This window comes from Aquarana catesbeiana, linkage group LG01 (assembly GCF_042186555.1).
Source record: "Aquarana catesbeiana isolate 2022-GZ linkage group LG01, ASM4218655v1, whole genome shotgun sequence".
NCBI lineage: Eukaryota > Metazoa > Chordata > Amphibia > Anura > Ranidae > Aquarana > Aquarana catesbeiana.
In genome coordinates this window covers 385,619,386-385,642,536 of record NC_133324.1, presented here as the reverse complement: position 1 = coordinate 385,642,536, position 23,151 = coordinate 385,619,386, and the positions used below count along the sequence as shown (strand labels likewise).

The 23,151-nt window shown below is 43.2% G+C and overlaps 1 protein-coding gene across 2 annotated transcripts in view; it reads left to right on the top strand.

Annotated features, from left to right (window-relative positions):
• The first annotated feature begins 511 nt into the window (after positions 1-511).
• The window catches only part of GCNT1 (glucosaminyl (N-acetyl) transferase 1), a 60,188-nt gene continuing 37,548 nt past the window's right edge, over positions 512-23,151 (top strand). For both annotated transcript variants that reach the window (XM_073634067.1, XM_073634076.1), the window contains exon 1: positions 512-709. The gene's annotated coding sequence lies outside the window, so the exon portion shown is untranslated. The remainder of the gene's footprint in view (positions 710-23,151) is intronic.

Genomic DNA, 23,151 nt, shown 5'->3' with positions numbered 1-23,151 from the left:
AAATGCAAATAGCACACTTGAAATGAACTCTGGACCTTTTATCTGCACCTTGTAAATGGGATAATGAGGGAATAACACACACCTGGCCATGGAACAGCTGAGCATCCAATTGTCGCATTACTTTTGGTCCCTTAAAAAGTGGGAGGCACATATACAAACTGTTGTAATTCCTACACCGTTCACCTGATTTGGATATAAATACCTTCAAATTAAAGCTGAAAGTCTGCAGTTAAAGCACATCTTGTTTGTTTTATTTCAAATCCATTGTGGTGGTGTATAGAGCCAAAAAGATTAAAATTGTATCGACTGTATGTGATACGAGCTCGCAGTCCTTAGCTATAGTGTGGCAGTCCCAGCGTTAGCCATGAGGTGGCGCGAGTCGCCCACATCAGCCACTTGTTCCTGGCGTCTCGGGCGCCGCTCTGATTCCCCACCCTGACTACCACACAACGTGAGCTACACGTCTTGCCGCCTGAGCAAGGTGTGGGTTCGGCGGTGGGCGGGGCTACGAGGAAGTTGCCAGGCACCGATGGACGGGGAGCAGTGGGCGGGGCTACGAGGAAGTTGCCATGCACTGATGCAGAGTGTGTGTGGGTGGGTGAGTGAGAGCTGTGCTATAGTGAGTTGTGTGTGTCGGCGGAGAGCACATAGACAGGCGCTGGGTGAGTGTTAGAGGATGTGCACACCACCTCTATGGAGGAGTTCTGGGGTAAGATTCCTTTATTCTTTATATGGATACATGTTATATGTAATACTGACCTTCCCTTCTAGTGCTGGACACTGATTCACCTTGCTGGACCTTAATACAGAGCTGATGAGCTCATAGAATATGGAGTCCTAGGGGACAGGGAAATTACCATCCCATTGTGTATATAGGAGACATTTCCTGACAGCTCCATCCACACTAGTGTGAGCAGACAGCAGCATCATGTGTGTGTGATGGAGGAGTACAGGGGAAGGCACCCAACTCTCATCTAATCTTTATTAGATCGCAGCTTACTATATTTTATTAGATCGCAGCTTGCTATTTTATTAGATCGCAGCTTACTATATTTTATTAGATCGCAGCTTACTATATTTTATTAGATCGCAGCTTACTATATTTTATTAGATCGCAGCTTACAATTACATGTGATGGCTACATTCGTTTTTAGGATTCCTTTTATTAATTTTTCACCTGGTAATCCAGCTAATAAGTCTGTAGCTAGACAAGCTCCTCAGCAGAATGTATCCGTTACATGGATGAGACAAACCGTTTACTACTGAGAGGGGGAGCTTACAATGATCAGCTTTTATTTTATATAAACCTTTTATCCTAAAAGGGGAAAAAAAAAAAGACAGTTTGCTGTAACTGCTTATAAGGTGTGAGCTGGAGTTTGGCTTTGATGTGTTAGTGTATTTAAATCTGCTAATACATTTTAAGGCCCCTCTCAGACAGGGCGGACTCTGTCAAGTGGATCCACTTGCTCATTGGGGGATCTGTCTGCTGATCCTCACTGAGCAGAGGCAGATGACGACAGGTCTGTGTCTGCCCTGCTATGCGGAGCGGACACGCATACAGCCCGCTGTTCTCTACGCTCTGCGGAGCGGACACGCATACAGCCCGCTGTTCTCTACGCTCTGCGGAGCGGACACGCATACGGCCCGCTGTTCTCTACGCTCTGCGGAGCGGACACGCATACAGCCCGCTGTTCTCTACGCTCTGCGGAGCGGACACGCATACGGCCCGCTGTTCTCTACGCTCTGCGGAGCGGACACGCATACGGCCCGCTGTTCTCTACGCTCTGCGGAGCGGACACGCATACAGCCCGCTGTTCTCTACGCTCTGCGGAGCGGACACGCATACAGCCCGCTGTTCTCTACGCTCTGCGGAGCGGACACGCATACAGCCCGCTGTTCTCTACGCTCTGCGGAGCGGACACGCATACAGCCCGCTGTTCTCTATGGGGTGGCCGGATGGGAATGGATCGCCTTTCTGTTTCCAACCAACTGTCATTTGATCCGATCTGCCGGACAGATTGTGAACGTATTTCTCATCCGTCCACACCAGTCCACTGGTGTGAAAGGGGACTGAGGCTGGGTTCACGCAGATGCGAATTGGATGTGGGTTTCCAATTCGCATGACAGGAGACTGTGACCGGATCTCAATAGAGCAGGTTTACACAGCTCAGGGGCGACAGCAGAGCAGGAAAAGGGCCCTGTGTGTCTCTGGCTCAGTTTCAGGTGCTAATTCGGGCAAAAATTCAGAAACTAATTTGCACCTGAAATAGTGAACAGGGACACACCGGACCCCCTGCTCTGAGCTGCAGCCACAGCTAGTGTGAACCCAGACTGACAATGCGGCTGTCTGCTGTGCCTCCAGTGCTCATCTCTCCAGAGAAGTGTCTCTCTAATACAGGGGGTATTACTGGCCAGATCACCAGGTGAAAAAAGGGAGGGGGGGGGGAAGCGGAAGAAAACTAATGCAGCTACCACATCTAGTGATTGTTAAGCTGCGCTAAAATTTACATTTTTGGGTTTTAATACTGATTTAAAGCGGAACCCAAAAGGGGAAGTTCCACTCTTCCTCCTCCCCAGCCGGCTGCCCACAGTTAAGATCCTGGCGCCAGGGACCAAAGACTGATAGAAAAAACCAGCTCAGGTGAGGACAGAACTGGATCCCCAGACAGGCAAGTGTCTGTTTATTAAAAGTCAGTAGCTACTGCTTTTCTAGCTGCTGACTTTTAATTTCCACTTACCTGCAGGGTGGATTTGATTTAAATCAAGTCACTATAAGGCCTCATTCACATGAGGCGGATCCACTCAGCGCAATAATCCGCCAGCTCTGCAGGATATCTCTCAGTTGATCTCCGCTGAGCTGGTGGATGACAGGTCCGTCTCTGCTCACTGAGCGGGGAAGGACCTGTCAGAGCGCCGCTGATTCCTATGGAGGGATCGGATGAAAACGGACAGCATGTCTGTTTTCATCAGATCTCATCCAATCCACCCAGACGAATGGTGAACGTATTGTCATACATCTGATTTTAGTAGATCAGATGGCAGATGGGTGTCAGCGGACACCTCTCCGCTGACATCCGTCTCCCCATAGGAGTCAATGGATGGCCTGCTCGGATCCGCCTGAAAAACAGACAGACGGATCCAAGCAGGCTTGCTGTGTAAAAGGGGCATTAATCACTAGTAAAAAAGGCTTGATTTAAATCAACTCAATTTAACCGCTTGCCGACCGCATCACGCGGATATACTGCGGCAGAAGGGCTCATACAGGCAGAATCACGTACCTGTACATTCCCCTTTAAGAGGCGGCCAGCGGGCGCGCGCCGCCGGCGGCAAGCTCCGTGAGTCGGGTCGCAGGTCCTGTACCCGCGACCGCGATCGGGGAAAAAAAAATTGCTGATCGCCGCCATTTAAAAAAAAAATATATAGTAATAAAAATGCCATAAATCTATCCCCTATTTTGTAAACGCTATAACTTTTGCGCAAACCGATCAATAATCGCTTATTGCAATTTTTTTTTTTTTTTACCAAAAATATGTAGAAGAATACGTATCGGCCTAAACTGAGGAAAAAAAATGTTTTTTTTATATGTTTTTGGGGGATATTTATTATAGCAAAAAGTAAAAAATAATGCATTTTTTTTCAAAATTGTTGCTCTTTTTTTGTTATTTATTATAGCGCAAAAAAATAAAAAGCGTAGAGGTGATCAAATACCACCAAAAGAAAGCTCTATTTGTGGGGGAAAAAAAAAAGGACGTCAATTTTGTTTGGGAGCCACGTCGCACGACCGCGCAATTGTCAGTTAAAGCGACACAGTGCCGAATCGCAAAAAGTGCTCTGGTCAGGAAGGGGGTAAATTCTTCCGGGGCTGAAGTGGTTAAATCATAATTTTTTAAAGAGCAACTGTCATCTCTGTCCCTCAGCGGCTCCTACTCTGACACGCTGTTGACTCACCGACAGTCCCATTCACTTTATTGGGACAGCTGATGATGCGGCAGTGACACAACAAGGTGAGGGACGTGGTGGCAGCAGGTGAGTGGATGCCTGCTAACAGGCGATGCCATGATGGATCTGAAGTGACAGGTGCTCTTTAAATGTAAGGACTCATTCTTGCTGGTAGTTAGAATCTTTAATATTTGCAAACAAAATGAAGGTTTCCTATTAAGAATAATAAGCTGTCAGGTTAGTAAAACAGCGATATCAGAACCGATTCAATCATATAGTTTGTAGGCATACAAAGATTTGCAAAACAATGGGAATAAAGGAATATTCTTGAACTTTGTTTGATCTCACGGTTACTGTGAAATTATGCGAATGCATCAATGTAGTTCAGCTTGCAGAGCTTGGATTCATCGAATGAGTTTACCAAAAATGTAAAAATAGCAGAATATACATACTAAGCTCCATTTCATGCTGAATAAACTAAATTTAATAATGTATCTTAAATAGAAAACTATCTTTAGATACATTTTTACTCCAAAACGTTTTTTTAAATACATTTTGATAAAAATAAAAAAAAAATTTTTTTTTTTTTTTATACATCATTGATTTTTATCCACCCTGCTTACCTGACTGAAGCTCCTCTTTAAGTAGTGAATGTGTATGGATTATTTTCAGAGAAGAAGGCTATTGTTTAGTGTCATTTAGGGCTGGCCATACAAAGGCTTGTAGAAAGTTCATAGAACATTCTTTGTTGACGGAAGGAATTTGAAAGGCCATAATATATCCTTCAGACCTGTTTTTTGAATGTCATTCCAGACATTTTAAACAGGTTTCATTAATGTGTACTATGGGGGTAATGTACTAAAGGCAAATCCACTTTGCCCTACAAGTGTACTTGGAAGTGCAGTCGCTGTAGATCTGTAGAACAGCATTTTAGCTTGCACATGATTGGATGATAAAATCAGCAGAGCTTCCCCTCATTTCAGATCTTCCCCTCAGATCTACAGCGACTGCACTTCCAAGAGCACTTGTAGTGCGAAGTGGATTTGCCTTTCGTAAATAACCCCCATTGTGTCTTTAATGAGAGCCACATTAATTGTTAGAATTTTGTTTGTTTCCATTTTTCTCCTATTATGGTGTAAAACAAATACCGCTTTGGCCCTGTATAATCACTAGAATGAATGTCCTGAAAATAAACATTTTGAAGGAGCTTCTACTTGTGTATGAGCAGCTTTAGTTCCCCTTTTATAATAGAATATACAGAGCAGTCTATGGGCCCCAGTGCTTTACAAATCATAGTGCAGTAGAGACTAGTTAAGCTTCATTTAAAGCCGCAGTTTATCAATTGGTATGTTGCAATAAAATAAATGTAAGCTTTTAGACTTCATACTGCTTTAATATATTTCTAAAGGCAAAATGTGTGGAGTGTTTTTTTTTTTTTGTTTCGTTTTGGTTAGAGAATGTGTCCTTGTTTGGAAGTCACCCTCTCTTTTACCCTGTTTACTGAGTGTGATAGTGAAAGAAAATCAAAAAGCTGTCACCAGAACAGTAATAAGGGGAAATCCTCCAATGGGGACACTAATTCTGGTGACCCTTTTGAGGGATTTCCTAGTTCCTAGCTTCGGCTATAGGACATAAAAGTAAATGGGAATCTCCCTAATGAGACATAAATTGCATAACCCTCTCTTACTATTGCTGTTAAAAAAAAAACATTTTGCCGTTCTACTTAGTATATCTAAAACAAAAAACAAAAATGAAATATGTTGCCGGTTAGCAGACCTTAAATTGGAACTTCATTTAAAAAGTGAAGCACCAATGGTTTGCTCCCTTCCCTCGTGCCCCCCACCCCCTGTTTTTTTTTTTTTTTTTTTTTAGGGGGTGCAATTTTTATTGGTACCTGCTCCCACTTGGCAAGGATGATGTCCCTTTGCCCCCTCCCACAGCAATCAGGGACATGTTGCAAGGCCCTGCAAGCTGCAGGACCATTTACAAAGCGCTGCCCAGTGGAAAGCCAGGAAGCGACAGCTGACTCCTGTTTCGAAGATGAATGAGCTGAAGAAGAATGGGCTGTGGAGGACAGCACTGGACCCCAGTGCCTGATTTTTAAGTTTGAAACTACAGTCAACAGTATACTTTAAAGTATACTGTAAGTTCACCTTCTAAAAAAGGTGAACTAACACCTGACACTCTCCACTCCCCCCAGTCCACACTGCATGTGGATGATTAGCTTTCACTACCCATGCGGCCAGTGCAGCGGTCTGGGGATTTGAAAGTCATAGTCGTCTTCCCCTTTTTCCCCTTTAGGGATGCCGGGATGGATCAGTGTGATTGCTATTGGTCAAAGCAGTCACATGCCAGTGCTGACCGATCAGAATCCCTCTGATGTAATGCCACGGTTCTGCAGACTGGGTATCTTCCTGGCCCTACCTACAATATGAGCAGGCAGTTACACTGTGACAGGAAGCTCAATAAGAATAATAAACTAACATTCGCAAAGTTTCCCATTCACAGAACACTGTATATGGTTGATGTAGTGTGGCGGGCAGAGCCCCGCACATGCATGTCTTCATTTTTTTTTTTTTATTTTATAGATTGTGACATTTAGCGGTGGGGAGTAGACCCCCCCCCCCCCCCCCCCCCCCTCGCTAGTTGTCAAAATGGGAGATCTGGGGGGGAGCGGGATCCGGTGCATCTGTAACATGTAACACTCTGAATATGGATGTACCATGTTACAAAAGGTGAACTTATCCTTTAATTAATATAGCACTTGTTTTTCTGGTCGGTCTAACCTGTAACCTGTTTTTTTACTGGTTTATCCTGTGGTTAACTTGCCTCTTCTTTTAACAGACCAACAAAAATGACAATTAGAGGGTTCAGACAACTCATTTACCGCTGACCTGTAATGGTCAGGTTTTTTTTCCCCCATTTGTGTTATTTTGACAGGCAGCCCCTGGAGCTGTCAAAATACAATGGCCGTGTGGGACAAGTGTCCATCCCACGCTGTGCATTGTAGTTGGAGCTTTCTGTTCACCCTGCAGGCTGAAAGGGAAAAAAAAATCTATGTTTATAGTCAGCTTAACTGCCGGTTCACACAGGGGCAACACGAGTTGCAGGCCGACTCACAGAGGCAACCTGCACACGACTTCAGCGGCGACTTGCAAAACGACTTCTGTATAGAAGTCAATGCAAGTCGCCTGAAGTCGCCCCAAAAATACAGGAACCTTTTTTTAAGTCGGAGGGACTTGAGTTGCTCCTATTAGAACGGTTCTGTAGTACAGAACGGGACGCGACTTGTCAGGCGGCTAAGTCGCCTGACAAGTCGCCCCTGTGTGAACCGGGGCTTAGTGTTGCCGATCTCCTTTTTAGCCTCTTTATAATCACATCTTGTCTACATACACTTCAGTGGGTGCTGCTGCTCATTGTTGTGCAGGTTCCACTTTCGAATGATTACAATGGCTGCACAGCTGCTTCTAGTCTCCACTGATAGTGACATTGCAGGAGAATAATTGGGAGACAGGAACAGTGTTATCCTTCAACAGGATGTGCCACACCCAGGACCTTCATGGCAGGATTGACAGTTATTTTAACATAAGCTGCAGGTTTTAAAAGCTTGAACATGAATTTTCTAATTAAGTTGCATGAGATTTTAGTGATTGGGTTTATAGTACATTTGTTTCAATGTATAACTAGTAGTAAAAGTTTTACTAGTTTTTATTTTTAGCTTTGGATAGTGGGAGGGGTGTCTTCCAGGACAGCCCATGAGACCTAGGGCTCCTCGTACCAGGACAGGAAACACGTTAACCCCTATCAGATAAAAGGGCTGTCCTCCGGGCCCCATGTCAGTATCAGTGTTTCCTCGGGACGGGCGGTAACATGTTTCCTGGAACTGGTTCCCCTAGGTCTCATGAGCATGGCTCCTGTGGCATTTTGGGGTGGTATTATTACCACCTTCTTAGGTCCGAGAGTGGCACATCCACCAGGGGAGTAGGCTTGTGGCTGCTGTCCCTGCTTCTCAGTGCATGTGGAATGTCAGCACCGCAGTGTACGTCGGAGCTCCGGTCTGTGAGCCACATGGCGGCAGTCGACTGTTCTCTCTCTGTTAAACTGTGTGGCTGGAGTGTGCAAGGGAAGAGAGGAAGCCGCGCGTGTGAACACAGGAAGTACCCGGCGGGGTCACTTCCGGGGATTGTGACGTCATCTTTCTTTCTGTGACCACATTCTTCTCTTTTTGCATTAACCGATTCAGCCCTGGAAGATTTGGCTGCTCAATGACCAGGCCATTTTTGCGATTCAGCACTCTCGATTTAACTGACAGTTGCACTGTCGTGCGACGTTGTATCCAAACAAAATTGTCATCTTTTTTTTCCCCACAAATAGAGCTTTCTTTTGGTGGTATTTGATTGCCTCTGCGGTTTTTATTTTTTGCGCTATAAACAAAAGAAGAGCGACGATTTTGAAAAAAACATAATATCTTTTACTTTTTGCTATAATATCCCACATATTTTATCAAAAAAATTTTTTTTTCCTCAGTTTAGGCCGATATGTATTCTTCCACATTTTTGTTTAAAAAATTGCAATAAGCGTATATTGATTGGTTTGCGCAAAAGTTATAGCGCCTACAAAATAGGGGATAGATTAATGGCATTATTAATAATAATATTATTGTTATTAATATTATTATTATTATAAAAAATGTATTATTAATGGCGGTGATCTGCGATCCTTTTTTTTTTTTTTTTTGGGACTGCGACACTATGGCGGACACATCGGACACTGCTGACACATTTTTGAAACCATTAACAATTATACAGCGATCAGTGCTATAAAAATGCATGATTACTGTGTAAATATCACTGGCAGGGAAGGGGTTAACACTAGGGGGCGATCAAGGGGTTAACTGTGTTTGCAATGTGTGTTTCTAACTGTGGGGGATGGGACTGTCTAGGAGGAGAGAGAGATCGGTGTTCATACATAGTATGAACACACGATCTGTCTCCTCTCCCCTGAAAGAACCGGATCTGTGTGTTTACACACACAGATCCCAGTTCTCGCTCTGTCACGATCGACGTAAGGTAACGTCGTTTTGCCCAGCTGTGCCATTCTGCCGCAGTAAAACTGTAACGGCTGTTCGGCAAGTGGTTAAAGAGGACCTTATCTTCCCATTCTCCCAGGAAAAGGTTTGCATTACTGAGCGAGAATTTCGCGCCCATGGCAACACCTCTTTGTTGGGAGAAAAAATTATTCCTGTACCAGAAATAATTGTGGCATAAGCAAAAGTCTAGAACGTTTCTCAAAAAAAATTTTGGTTGTGTGGAAGGTCATTTCTCTGACTAAAAGCCCAATTCAGGGCCAAAAGTTCATCATCATGCTGTATTATTGTATAGAGAGATGACACATCAGCAGTTACGAGCAATACCTCGTCTTTACCTGCTAAATCTACATTCTGTAAAGAATTCAAAAAGTTTTTGGTGTCCTTCAGATAAGACCTGGTCTGAACAACACTTTTTTGGAGGAACTGGTCCAGATATTGTCCCATTCTGGATGACACTGCACCAATGCTATTAACAATAGGCCTGGCTGGTGGGCATGTAGAGGCTTTGTGTATTTTTGGAAGGGTGTAGATCGTCGTTATACAACTGCTGCTAGGTACCAAGTATTTCCTTTCCTTGTTGGCTAAAACACCAGCTCGGTACCCCGTATCGACCAGTATTTCCAGCTCATCTCTGTATTCAGAGGTTGGATCCCTATCTAATTTTCTATAGGTTTCTGAAATTTGGCCATGGTAGAAATCCTACTAAAAAATAACCACTCCTTCTTTGCCTGGCTGCTTTTTAATTATCTCCTTTCTTTTTTCCAACATTTCGATTCCTTCCTGCATATGTCTAATATTTACATTCTTTTTGGGAGTCAGACGGTCAAGGTCATGAAGGACCAGTCCCTTAAAGACTTCCAGTTTAGCTGCATTCAAGGGGTTAAACAGAGACTTGTCTTTTAAGCCACTATCTATTATCCCTGAAGAGTGGCTATTGGCATGTACTGGATTCGGGTTGTTACCCAAAAAATATTTAATGTTAAGCTTCCTCATGTACTTATGTACATTCTATGCATATGTCAAATTTGCTAATGGGCCTTTTCAGGCCAGATTTTAAGCCTAAATTCAGTATATTCATTTCTTTATGTGTCATGATCACGTCACTTAGATTGTATATCCCTCCTAATCCACTAATCCACTTACCTCCGTGTTTTTTTTTTTTTTTTTTTTGGATCCTTCTTCCGGTCCTACAACCCCGTGATCTTCCTTCCTTGGGCCTTGTTGTTGTACATGGTCTCTCTCCCAGTGGAATTGTTCTTTCCACTGTTGCTCCCTGTAATAAGGTGTTGGTTGGGGGTGTATGGGAGGTCACCCTCTGTGAGGTGGATAACCTCGTCCGCTCCTTTGGCCACCTCTTCCTCTCCCTAAAAAAATAACAGGGAGGTGGAAATTTTGTTCCTGTCCTGATATTCCCACATTGGTACAAACTTATTATGTGTCGGGATTGAATAGGGCGAATGATGGAAATTTCTCATTTGGCCACTCCTTCCCTTTGGCCCTCTTCCCTGACTCTTACCTCTTCTAATGGGAGTGGAATGATTTATCGAGAATTGGTTTGAGTTACCTCATCTACTATGGCCAAATTTCAGAAATGCTTTCTGATTCTGACACCTATAGAAAATTAGATAGGGATCCAACCTCTGAATACAGAGATGAGCTGGAAATACTGGTCTGTACGGGGTAACAAACTGGTGTTTTATTCAACAAGGAAAGGAAATACTTAGTACCTAGCAACAGTCCTATACCGACGCTCTACACACTTCCAAAAATACACAAAGACTCTACACGCCCACCAGCCAGGCCTATTGTTAATAGCGTCCAGAATGGGACAATATCTCAACCAGTTCCTCCAAAAAAGTGTTGTTACGACCAGGTCTTATCTGAAGGACACCAAAAACGTTTTGAATTCTTTACAGAATGTAGATTTAGCAGGTAAAGGCGAGGTATTGCTTGTAACTGCTGATGTATCATCTCTCTATACAATAATATAGCATGATGATGAACTTTTGGCCCTGAATTGGGCTTTTAGTCAGAGAAATGACCTTCCACACAACAGTTACCTTCCAATACAGAGTGCGCATCATCCACTCTGGTTAAAGAACATTCCCAAGGGTCAGATTATGAGAGTGAAAAGAGATTGCTCTCAGACTAACAACTTTATTTCCCAGTCAAAGTTACTGACAGACAGGTTTGAGGCTAGAGGTTATAACACACAGTTCCTATATAACATAGTGGAGGAGGTACTAATAATTCCCAGAGAGGATTGTCTTATGCTCTGTACACACACGACCGGTTTTTCCCATCAGAATGAACTCTGAAGGTTTTTCCGACGGAATTCCACTCAAGCTGTCTTGCATACACATGGTCACACCAAATTCTGACCGTCCAAAACGCGGTGATGTACAACACGTAGGACGGGACTGAAAAACGGAAGTTCAGTAGCCAATAGCTTCTGTCTCGTACTTACTTCAGAGCATGCGTCGTTTTTGGAACAGTATACAGACTAGCGGTTTTCCTTAATAGGAATTGGTTCAGTCGGAAAAATTTAGAACATGTTCTCTTTCTAGGTCCGTCAGAATTTTCGACGTAAAAAGTCTGATGGGGCATACACACAATCGGAATATATACGATGAAAAGCTCCCGTCCGGACTTTTTCTGTCGGACATTCCACTCGTATGTACACGGCATAAGGCAGGGGTCTCAAACTGGCGGCCCCCCAGCTGTTGCGAAACTACAAGTCCCATCATGCCTCTGCCTGTGGGAGTCATGCTTGTAACTGTCAGCCTTGCAATGCCTTATGGTACTTGTAGTTTCACAACAGCTGGAGGGCCACCAGTTTAAGACCCCTGGTCTAAGGGATACAGCCCCAAACAAACAGAATCACAGTCAAGAGTTGGGCTTTATTTCGGGGTTTCACTCAGTTTAGAGAAGTGGAATCCATTTTTAAAGAAAACTGGCATGTATTACTCTTAGATAAAAAAATCAACACTGTACTCCCTCCTTTTCCCAAATTTATCTACAGAAAAGCACCCAACTTTGGTGATAGGGTTATTAAAAAAGTATTGGACCCTCCCACCAGACCTCCCTCCTTTTGGGATAGGGATGTTTTTTTTGCATGCAGAAGGTGTAGAGCTTGCAGGGAAGTTTCATGTCAACCTCCAATAAAAAGACCTTTGACATTAGGCAATTCATCACCTGTAATACCACACATGTGGTCTATGCCCTAGAATGTCCATGTGGCCTTATGTACATAGGATGTACAAAAAGATCTTTAAAAGTGAAATAGCTGAATATCTTCAGAACATAAAAATTGGATTCAAGGATCACAATGTCTCCCTGCATTTTAAGCTAAAACATAATCAGGATCCTTCAGGCTTAAAATTTTGGGGTGGAGTGCCTAAAACCCGTCTGGAGAGACTCCAACATCATTAGGGATCTATCAAAACGAGAAACTCATTGGGTATTTCTCACAGATACTCTCTCACCCAAAGGGTTAAACATCGAGTTGGATATTGTTTTATCAGTGACTCATAAATGAGTATCAACTTTCCATTATGAAATCTCTATTGTATACATATGATGTTCAGATCCAGGTGATGCATTTTTGATGCAGATTGACACCATGATTTTTAAAATAGTTAGATACAATGGGAAGATGTTCTTCTGTGGAATCTTCAGAAGATTTTCCTTTGGGTTTCTTCTGGATGTTCCATTGCAGAACGTCTTTCCAAAAATATACATATATCTTTTAATAGATTAATTTTAAAATTATTTTAATCCTCTTAATTTCTTTTTTTTTCCTTATTAGTGCATATATGAAAAGGTATACCTAATGTATTTTAGCCGTCTTTTGGAAATTTTTTTTTTTCCGGCTTGCTTTTGACTTAGCAGCCGGATATTACAGCTTTGGCAGACATGTATTTATATTTATTTGTCTATGCAGAATGGCGGCATTCTTATATTGCTACAATTAGCAAAGGTATGTTGGATTTCCGTCACTCGGCTATCAATACCTGTTGTCGGACTGTTATGTTATGTGTACGGGGAGGAACGATCGGTACACGCTACATTTTACCTTTATACTGCTCTATTGTTTTAACAAGCCAGTAAATAGATTATGTATGGGGGGTTATTGGCTACAATAACATTTTGATAACCAGGATTATGCTATGTGACAATTTTGTTTTTTCATATGATCCTGCTGTATTGGAGCCATCCATACCGCCATCCTAACAGAATCCTTACAGACTTGGCGGATGCCTTAGAAGTGACAACAAAAGTTTACCATAAGGCGCATGAAATAGTAATATCTGGTGAGTGTAGGGCTGGGGAAAAAATTGATTTAAATCTTGAATCGAGTTGAGAGGTCAAATCGATTCAAAATTTAAGCAAATCGATTTTTTTGGATTTTTTTTTTTTTTTTCATCGCGTTGGTCCTGAGGCGCTGCGGGCATGAGTTTTTAGGCGAGGCCGCGACTTCTGCCTAGTTCGCGGCTTCGGCCGGACACCGCGGACTAGGCCGAAGCCGCGGCCTCGCCTAAAAGCTCATGCCCGCAGCGCCTCAGGACCGGCGCGGTTTCCAAAGAAAAAAAAAATAACCTTGATTCGAATCGTGAATCGAGTTTTTTTTTTTTTTTTTTTTTTTTTAGAGAATAGAAGATTTTTTTTTTTTTCTCCCAACCCTAGGTGAGTGTATACCCTAAGGGGAGTCTTACTCGCGTGGTGGTGTTCTGGGTATGTGGTGCACTAGTGACAACAACTAGGATCACCGTAACAAAAGCTTCACTCGCTTAAAGAAGTCACTTCATCGTTTTTTCTTATATGTGGAATCATATAAAAGCTTGTCACATGAGGATGAACTGACATGAGCGCTGCTATGGCATTTTAAGGACATAAATGCGTTGGACTTTTTAATGCTATTGTTTTTATCTTTATTTTAATTTTCGATATTTTTTTAGCAGCTGCTGACTTAATTATAAATGCTATTGTGTTTTGTTTATGGAGATTAAGTTTTATGTAGGTCACATCAACTTTTGAAAGAGGTTTTTTTCCTTTGGCACTGAGCGGTGCTATTTAGGACGTTTTTTCTTCTTGCACTTTGGGTTATTTTATTATGGAGTGTAGGTGGCGTAAAATTTATTGGGGTCATTTTTTCTCTTGCAAGCCAAGACTCAGGACAAGGCCCAAGCGCAGCCACCAAAAAGGAAATGTGCAGTTTGCGTAAACAAATTGAGCTCCTCATGGAGCAAAGCAGTTTGTCGCACCTGTATAGACAGCCTAGTTAAGGATGACCCGGTAGTCTCCAGTCAGAAAATGAGAGATGAGCTTACGTCTACGTTTAGCTTGTTTAAAACTCTAATTGACAAGATTCAAGTTCCCTCAGAGGGTCCATCTCCAGTTAGGACTTCAGCCGGTCCTAGCGCTCCACAACAGAGTGCGGAGAGTGAAGACTCTGAGGTTGAAGCCGGATCTGCCCTGTCTTCTCCGGAAGAATTGGGGTCAGATACAGGGCCCAGGGATAAAGAATCTGCAGGGCGCTCAAGGTACAAGTTATCATTGGAAGATGTATATGACTTATTAATCTACTTTCTATACGACACTTGATATAGAAGAGGAGAAGGTACAATTGTCTAAACATGACCTTATGTACAAAGGTTTGCATAAGAAAAAGGCTAGAGTTTCTCTCGTGCATAGTTCCCTTCTTGATACTATTAAGCTGGAGCTGGAAAATCCAGAGAAAACCTTTCTTTTCCGGTAACCTTAAAAGGCTGTTTCCATTTGAAGAGAACACAGCGCAGCCATGGAACAAAAATCCTAAATTAGACGCACCTCTTTCAAAAGTTTCGGACCTAGCATTTGACGATATGGGCAGGCTTAGAAATACAATGGATAAGAGGAGTTATCCTTCTTCACAGAGCCTGGGACTCAGCCATTGGGAATCTTAAACCAGCTCTGGCCTCCACTTGTGTAACCAGCAATTTGGAAGTATGGTTGACACAAATACAAACACACTTGTTGGCAGGTACCACTAGAGAGCAGATTCTGAGTCAGTAATGATGACAGCTAGGAACTCGGCATTAGTGAATTCGGTCAGAAGAAACCTATGGCTTAAAACCTGGTCAGGCGACGCTGCCTCAAAGTTGCGTCTATGTGGTCTTCCCTTTAACAGGTGATCATTTTTTGGCCCAGGTCTGCAAGAGATGCTGGAATGCATGGCCAATAGAAAAAAGGACTTTCCAGAGATTAAGAAAAAGCTGACAAGCCAGAAATTTTTTTTCGTGGCCAAAGTAGGCAGCAAGGTCTTAGAGAAAGAAACAGTAGGCCCACAAAAAATTGGACAGGGCAGAGGTAGAGGGGGGCATCTTGTTTAACCCTCCTCAACAACCCGCCAGGCCACAGTGACTCATGTCTCCCAGTGGGAGGAAGAGTGAGGGCTTTTCTCACACAGTGGGCAGCAGTCACCTCAAGTCCATTCATCCTGGACCTAGTGACCAATGGGTACAGGCTGGAATTTTCTTGCCAGCCACCAAAGTGATTATTGTTCACCTTCCCTCCCCAAGATCGGGTAAAAGCGAGGGCCCTGGGTCTCCAAATTGGAGACTTGTTAGATCGAAAGGTCCTGATTCCGGTTCCCCGGTTGTATCAGGGCAAGGGATTTTATTCCCATATATTTGTCATCAGAAAGCCGTCCGGAAAATATCAGCTTATCCTGAACCTCCAGTCTCTAAACTGTTTGATTAGATACAAGCACTTTCGTATGGAGACTGTGTTCTCAATCAAAAACCTGCTTTACCCAAACTGCTTCATGGCTACTTTGGATTTGAGGGATGCCTATCTGCACATCCCTATCCATCCAGCCTTCCAAAGATCCTTGAGACTAGCAGTCAAGATGGGAACAGAGATTCGGCACTTTCAATTTCAAGCCCTCCCCTTCGGTCTGTCCTCAGCCCCACGCTTTTTTACAAAGGTGTTGGGGGAGGCGCTGGCTCCACTAAGGTTAAAGGCGATAACTATTCTCCCTTACCTGGATGACCTCCTAGTGATGGCGGAGTCATACCAGAAGTTATTAGCGGATCTGCAAACTGTACAGGACTTCCTTCAATCTCTAGACTGGTTAATAAAGAGAAGTCTTCCTTGATTCCGGTCCAGAAAGTGATATATCTGGGGTATGGATTTTGCTCAGTAGACCAAAAAGTTTTTCTCCCGCAGGAAAAGGACTCAAAAATGACGCGAACAATGTCAGCCTTACAGGCTAATCAGTCGGTCTCGCTGAAAGAGGTTTCAAGAGCAGTGGGTCCGATGACCTCTTGCTTTCCCGCAGTGCCATGGGCAAGATTTCATCAATGCCCATTACAGCTGTTTCTACTAAGGAACTGGAACAGAGACACAAGTTCCCTGGAATCAAGGGTCTTGTTACCCTCCAGGGTAAAAAGAAGCTTGTGGTGGTGGAGGACACACCTGCACCTAACAAGAGGTCTACCTTGGTCCATTCCTATATCCCAGAGAATCACAACGGGTGTGAGTTCCTGGGGATGGGGAGCCCACCTCAGCAGCACAATGGCACAGGGAGAATGGTCCTCAAGGGAAGCAAGAGCTTTGTCGAATCAGAGAGAACTTCTAGCGGTTCAGAGAGCCTTGCAGGCATTTCAGAAGGAAATGCGGGGTCACAGTCTCCCAGATTCTATTCGACAATATCGCTACGGTTGCGTATCTCAACAAACAGGGAGGTACGAGGAGTCGGATACTTCAATCTGTCGCCCAGAAGACTTTATTATGGGCAGAAGGGAATCTTGCCTCAATTACAGCAGTGCACCTGAAGGGGACACAAAACTGTCTGGCAGATTTTCTCAGCTGCTACCATGTATGTCAAGACAATTGGTCCCTTCATCCCGAAATCTTTGCAGGTCTTACCGACGGATGGGGATGTCCCGAAGCGGACATGTTCACAGATCAGAACATTCGCAAGACAGAGAAGTTCTTTTCTCTGAACCCAGTGGATCCATCATTGGGGATTGATGCTCTGGCAAATCTGTGGCCATTCAGCCTTTGTTATGCCTTCCCGCTGATCAGGCTAATTCCGGAAGTCCTCCGGAAGTTTCTTCTAGAAGAAACAGATCTTATCCTAATAATAGCCCCTTTCTGGCCCAAGAGGCATGGTTTTCCCTGTTACAGACTCTGGTCTCAGAGCCTCCACTGAGTCTTCCAAAAAGAGAAGACTTATTATCGCAGGGTCCAGTGTCGCACCCACAGGTGGTTTCCTTAAGCTTGACGGCCTGGTATCTGAAGAAAAGGTACTAATCGCCCAGGGGTTCTCTGACAAAGTAGTCAAGACCCTGGTAAATTGCAGAAAACCAGTCACTAGAGCCATATAGTCCAAGGTTTTGAAGAAATTTAACTCATGATTATCTGAAAATCAAAGATTAACTCATGATGTTCCTTCAATTTTTGGAATTTTTTCAAGAGGGTGTCGACAAAGGTCATTCAGTTAGCTTCAAAAAAGATAGGGACAAAAGGTCCCAAAAGGTATTCTTCAGAAAGGATACAAAAAGTATAAAGGACTAATTTAACTTTATTTAATTGTACAAAAACAAATAAATACTTGCAAAAATACTTGTCTAAAATAATTAATACGTTCCCAAATCCCTCCTCCAGACACATTTCATTAAAATTAAAACAAGAAGGTCTTAATGGAACACCGGTGTCCATAGCAAATCCAGCCATACACATCAGTCACCCATCTCACACACACGGTTCAATCTGATTGTTGTATATTCACTGCAGATTGGCCTGGTAACTCAATAGAGACAAAAGTCACTGTGATATAAATGAGATTAGCCAGCAGTGATTATGTATGGAGAGTTCGTGTGTTCCGCTCAGCATGTAACTTTCACTCAAAACTTGTAAAGCAGCAATGCATATGGATTTCAAAATCGCACAGATTGAAAAGCGCAGGTCATTGGTTGCTATGTAGGTATGGATCACAGTTGATTAATCAGGGGTGACATCGGTCAAAGGATGTTCAGCAAGTAACTTCCACTCAGACTTGTAAAGCAACAATGTATATGGATTTCAAAATCGCACAGTTTGGAAAGCGCAGGTCATTGGTTACTATGTAGATATGGATCACAATTGATCAGGAATAACATCGGTCAAAGGATGTTCAGCAAATAACTTCCACTCACACTTGTAAAGGAGCAATGCATATGGATTTCAAAATCGCATAGATTGAAAAACGCAGGTCATTGGTTGCTATGTTAGTATGGATCACAATTGATTAATCAAGGATAGTATCAGTCAAAGGGTGTTCAGCAAATAACTGCCACTCAGACTTGTAAAGCAGCAATGCATATGGATTTCAAAATCGCACAATTTGAAAAGCACAATTGTGATCCATACTTGCATAGCAACCAATGACCTGCGCTTTTCAAATTGTGCGATTTTTAATTCCATATGCATTGCTGCTTTACAAGTCTGAGTGGAAGTTATTTGCTGAATATCCTTTGACCGATGTCATCCCTGATTAATCAATTGTGATCCATACCTACATAGCAACCAATGACCCGCGCTTTTCAATCTGTGCGATTTTGAAATCCATATGCATTGCTGCTTTACAAGTTTTGAGTGAAAGTTACATGCTGAGCGGAACACACAAACTCTCCATACATAATCACCGCTGGCTAATCTCATTTATATCACATTGACTTTTGTCTCTATTGAGTTACCAGGCCAATCTGCAGTGAATATACAACAATCAGATTGAATTGTGTGTGTGAGATGGGTGACTGATGTGTATGGCTGGATTTGCTATGGACACCGGTGCTCTATTAAGACCTTCTTGTTTTAATTTTAATTAAATTTGTCTGGAGGAGGGATTTTGGAACTTAGTCATTATTTTAGACAAGTATTTTTGCAAGTATTTATTTGCTTTTGTACAATTAAATAAAGTTAAATTAGTCCTTTATACTTTTTGTATCCTTTTTTTCAAATTGTTAAGTTGCATGAGATTTTAGCCCAGGTTCACACCTATGCAAATTAAATGTACGTTTCCCCACATCTAATTCGCATAGTAGGAGAATGTGACTGGCTCCCAAAACTCCGGGGCGGCTGCGGAGCGCACTGCACAAAAACACTGTGCGTCTTTGGCTCCGTTTCAGGGCCGAATTCAGGCATAGAATCGGCCCTGATTCGTCCCTGAAACAGAGAACAGGGACGCACATCGCTTCTGTGCGATCCGTAGCCCGGTATAGTGTGAACCCGGGCTTAGTGATTGGGTTTACAGTACATTTGTTCCAATGTATAACTAGTAGTAAGGGTTTTTTTTTTTTTTTTTTTTTTTTTTTTTTTTTTATTGCCGTTGGTGAGATTCACCTTTTCTATACACCATGTTTATCATTATCACCGAAATTGAAAGAAAACGCCAAATTTTGGGTTGTTACCGAAACAGGTAAAGAGGAGAAACTTTCCAGCAGGGGCACACTTCTGCTTTGGCTATGGGACAGGAAGTAAGGGGAAACCTCCATAATGAGACTCGAAATGTAGTTAAAAAAAAAGGACTGGGGTTTAACCTTTCCTTACTCTAGATATATTTGTTCTACTTTAACCACTTTTTCAGTTTCAATATATTTTACTTTGAAAAGAAAAGAAAACATCATTAAGCAAAGATACAATGAGGGCTAGTAGCCCTGCTTCAACCAACATGGTCCTATGTGTAACAAGTAAGTCAATAAGGGTTATGTAAATTATGTACACATGTATCAAGCAAAACCTGCAGTGCAAGTTGGGCAGAGTTTCCAGGTGTCCAGTGCGTTCTCAATGTCCAGCAAACAATGACATTGTCATGTGAATTGACCAGGGGGGAGGGAGGGGAAGGCTCCGCCACCCTGATAAGGATCACATTGTGGCAAAGCCCCCCCACCCTCCAGAACCCCCTGCCCAAGGAGAGTCTGGAAATAGTTCTTTCTTGTAAGTAAAAAAAAAAAAAACTTCAACTAGACCCAAAATATTGAGTGACTAAACATGTCAAATGTCCCCTGAACAAAAGAGATACATCAAGTCTGGTACAAAAGAGGCTACTGAGTAAACCTTGATGTGTAAAATTGGGACCTATAGCAGGGTATTGGGTCAACAGGAAACTTCTGAATATATAAATATAAGTTGTAACCAGAACTGAGGTGATGATTGACCCTGGCCTTGGCTAGGCCCATTGCGATAAAGGCCGAGGCTCAATAACTAACCGAGAACAGTAAGAGAAAGGGAAAGAAGGAGGAAGAAAGAAATGAAATAGGAGTTGCAGGAGAAGAGAAGGAGTTGACGGGGGGGGGGGGGGGGAGAGAGAATGAGCTAGAAGAAGATACTCTTGAGGTCATTGTTAAAGGGTAACTCCTACAAAGGTTGCCCAGGGCTTCCAAATTTGTTTGAATTTATCAGAGAGATCCAGGATTACAATTGCCATCTTCTCTTGGTTCATAATCCAGGAGATCTTTCTTTTTGCTAGAAGTGTTGAAACAGATCTTTTTTTTCCAAGCTTTTGCCAGTGTAAGCTTGGCTCCTAGGATGATAAAAAAAAATGAGGCGTCGTGTATCCCTGTGGCCTCTTTTACTGGAAAATTAAGGAGCGCTATGAGGGGGGAGATTTGGACAGAGATTGTTATGATTTTACTGATCCATGAAAAGATCTTGCGAACTGGCTTATTCTGGGGCAAGTCCACCATATATGGAGCATATTGCCCCGTAGGTCACATCCCTGAAAAACAGAGGGGGGACGCCGAATGAAATATTCTGGCCAGTTTCGAAGGGACTAGATACCATCTAGTTACCACCTTTACACTAGCTTCCATGAGGCTGGAATTGAGAGTGCCTTTGTAAGATTGGGAGAAATTCCTGTGCCATGTTTCCAGTGTTGGGACAAGTCGTCCTCTAAGGCCAGCATGTAAGGCGTCTTGGACTGCGCGGAAGACAGTGCTTTTTAAATCACTGAGATTCCCCCCCCCCCCCCGCTCATTGGCTTGACCACACCATATTTCATATACAGTTATTTGAGGCCCGTTCGGAAGTGTTTTGCACAGTTTGTGTAAGAAGTTTGAGATCTGGGAGAATATGAAGAATTCTGATGCTGGCATATCTAGGTTACTGACACAGTACGCTTTAGAGAGTGGGCCAAGAGATCCAAGGAAGTGTCCTATTCTGTAAAGCCCTTTGTTGAGCCACCACTTGAAGGCTGTTATGTTAAGACCCTGAGGAAACTTTAACCACTTTTTTTTTCCCGTGCTAGAGTCGAAAGACAGCTGCAGCGCGGGCCTCCAGTTAATAGTTGTCTCTCCGTGCATCCCCTGGGGCACCCATGGGGCGAGCTCTGTGACCGCTGGGTCCAGGCTGAGACTGCCACTCACCACTACACAGGGGTCTGTCTTGACGTGTGGCTTTTCGGGACACTTTGGATGTTTGCTATGATTGTTTAGAGCATACACGAGCTCCCTTCCCGACCTGCACTCACATCGGTTGCCACATAATTTGGTTCGCTGTGTGCTTTGGACACAGCTGATCACAGATCGGAGTAAAGGGACAATCACAGCAGCCCTTTACCGTGTGACCAGCTGTCACATGGTAACAGCTGGTCACATGTTAACAGACTTGCTGGCTATCAGCTCTCCTTTCCTTACACAGAAACAGCGTGTGAGGATAGGAGAGATGATCTGACAGGGCACAGTAAGTACATTGTTTACACTGATCATCAGTGAAGAAGAAAAATTACTTACTTGCAAAACAGAAACTGAGAAAAACTTTTTTTTTTTCAAAATTATTTTCTTTTGGGCTGGATTCACACATGTGCGGTGAGAATTCCAGGTCTGTTTTCTCTGCGAAGAGTTCCCATAAAAGATTATGTGCCTGCAATTCACACCACAATGCCCAGAAAATGCACATGTTTTTTGGGCAATGCGGAGTGCGAATGCAGTGCACATATGTGATCCAGCCTCATTCAAATGAACATATTTTAAAATGTCCTGCATATTGGATGCGGTGTAATTCGCATACGTGTGAACCCAGCCTTTAGTCTTTTTGTGTTAGCAAAAAATAAAGATACCCAGTGGTGATTAAATACCACCAAAAGGAAGTTCTGTCTGTCTCAAAAATGATTTAATTTGGGTACAGTGTTGCATGACCGTGCAATTGTCTTTCAAAGTGCGACAACACTGAAAGCTAAAAATTGGCCGGGCAGGAAGGGGGTGAAAGTGTCCGGTATTGAAGTAGTTAATGGTTCAGTCAAACCGGGTGCACTAGGATTGTACTGGGCAGTCTTGCTCAGCTCAGTCTGAGAATAAGATAAGGCAAAAAGCCTCCTTCCTTACAGTATCTCACAAAAGTGTGTACACCCCTCACATTTTTTTAAATATCTTGCTATATCTTTTCATGTGACAACACTGCAGAAATGACACTTTGCTACAATGTGAGTGTACAGCTTGTATAACAGTGTAAATTTGTTGTGCCCTAAAAATAACTCAATACACAGCCATTAGTGTCTAAACCAACTGCAACAAAAGTGAGTACACCCCTAAGTGAAAATGTCCAATTTGGACCCAAAGGGTCAATATTTTGTGTGGCCACCAATATTTTCCAGCACTGCCTTAACCCTCTTGGGCATGGAGTTCACCAGAGCTTCACAGGTTGCCACTGAATTCCTCTTCCACTCCTCCATGACAACATCACGGAGCTTGTGGATGTTGGAGACCTTGCACTCCTCCACCTTCCGTTTGAGGATGCCCCACAGATGCTCAATAGGGTTTAGGTCTGGAGACATGCTTGGCCAGTCCATCACCTTTTACCTTCAGCTTCTTTATCAATGCAGTGGTCATCTTGGAGGTGTGTTTGGAGTCGTTATCATGTTGGAATACTGCCCTGCGGCCCAGTCTCTGAAAGGAGGGGCTCGTGTTCTGCTTCAGTATGTCACAGTACATGTTGGAATTCATGGTTCCCTCAAAGAAACTGTAGGTCTCCAGTGCCGGCAGCACTCATGCCATGACACTCCCACCACAATGCTTGACTGTAGGCAAGACATACTTGTCTTTGTACTCCTCACCTGGTTGTCGCCACACCCGCTTAACACAATCTGAACCAAATAAGTTTAT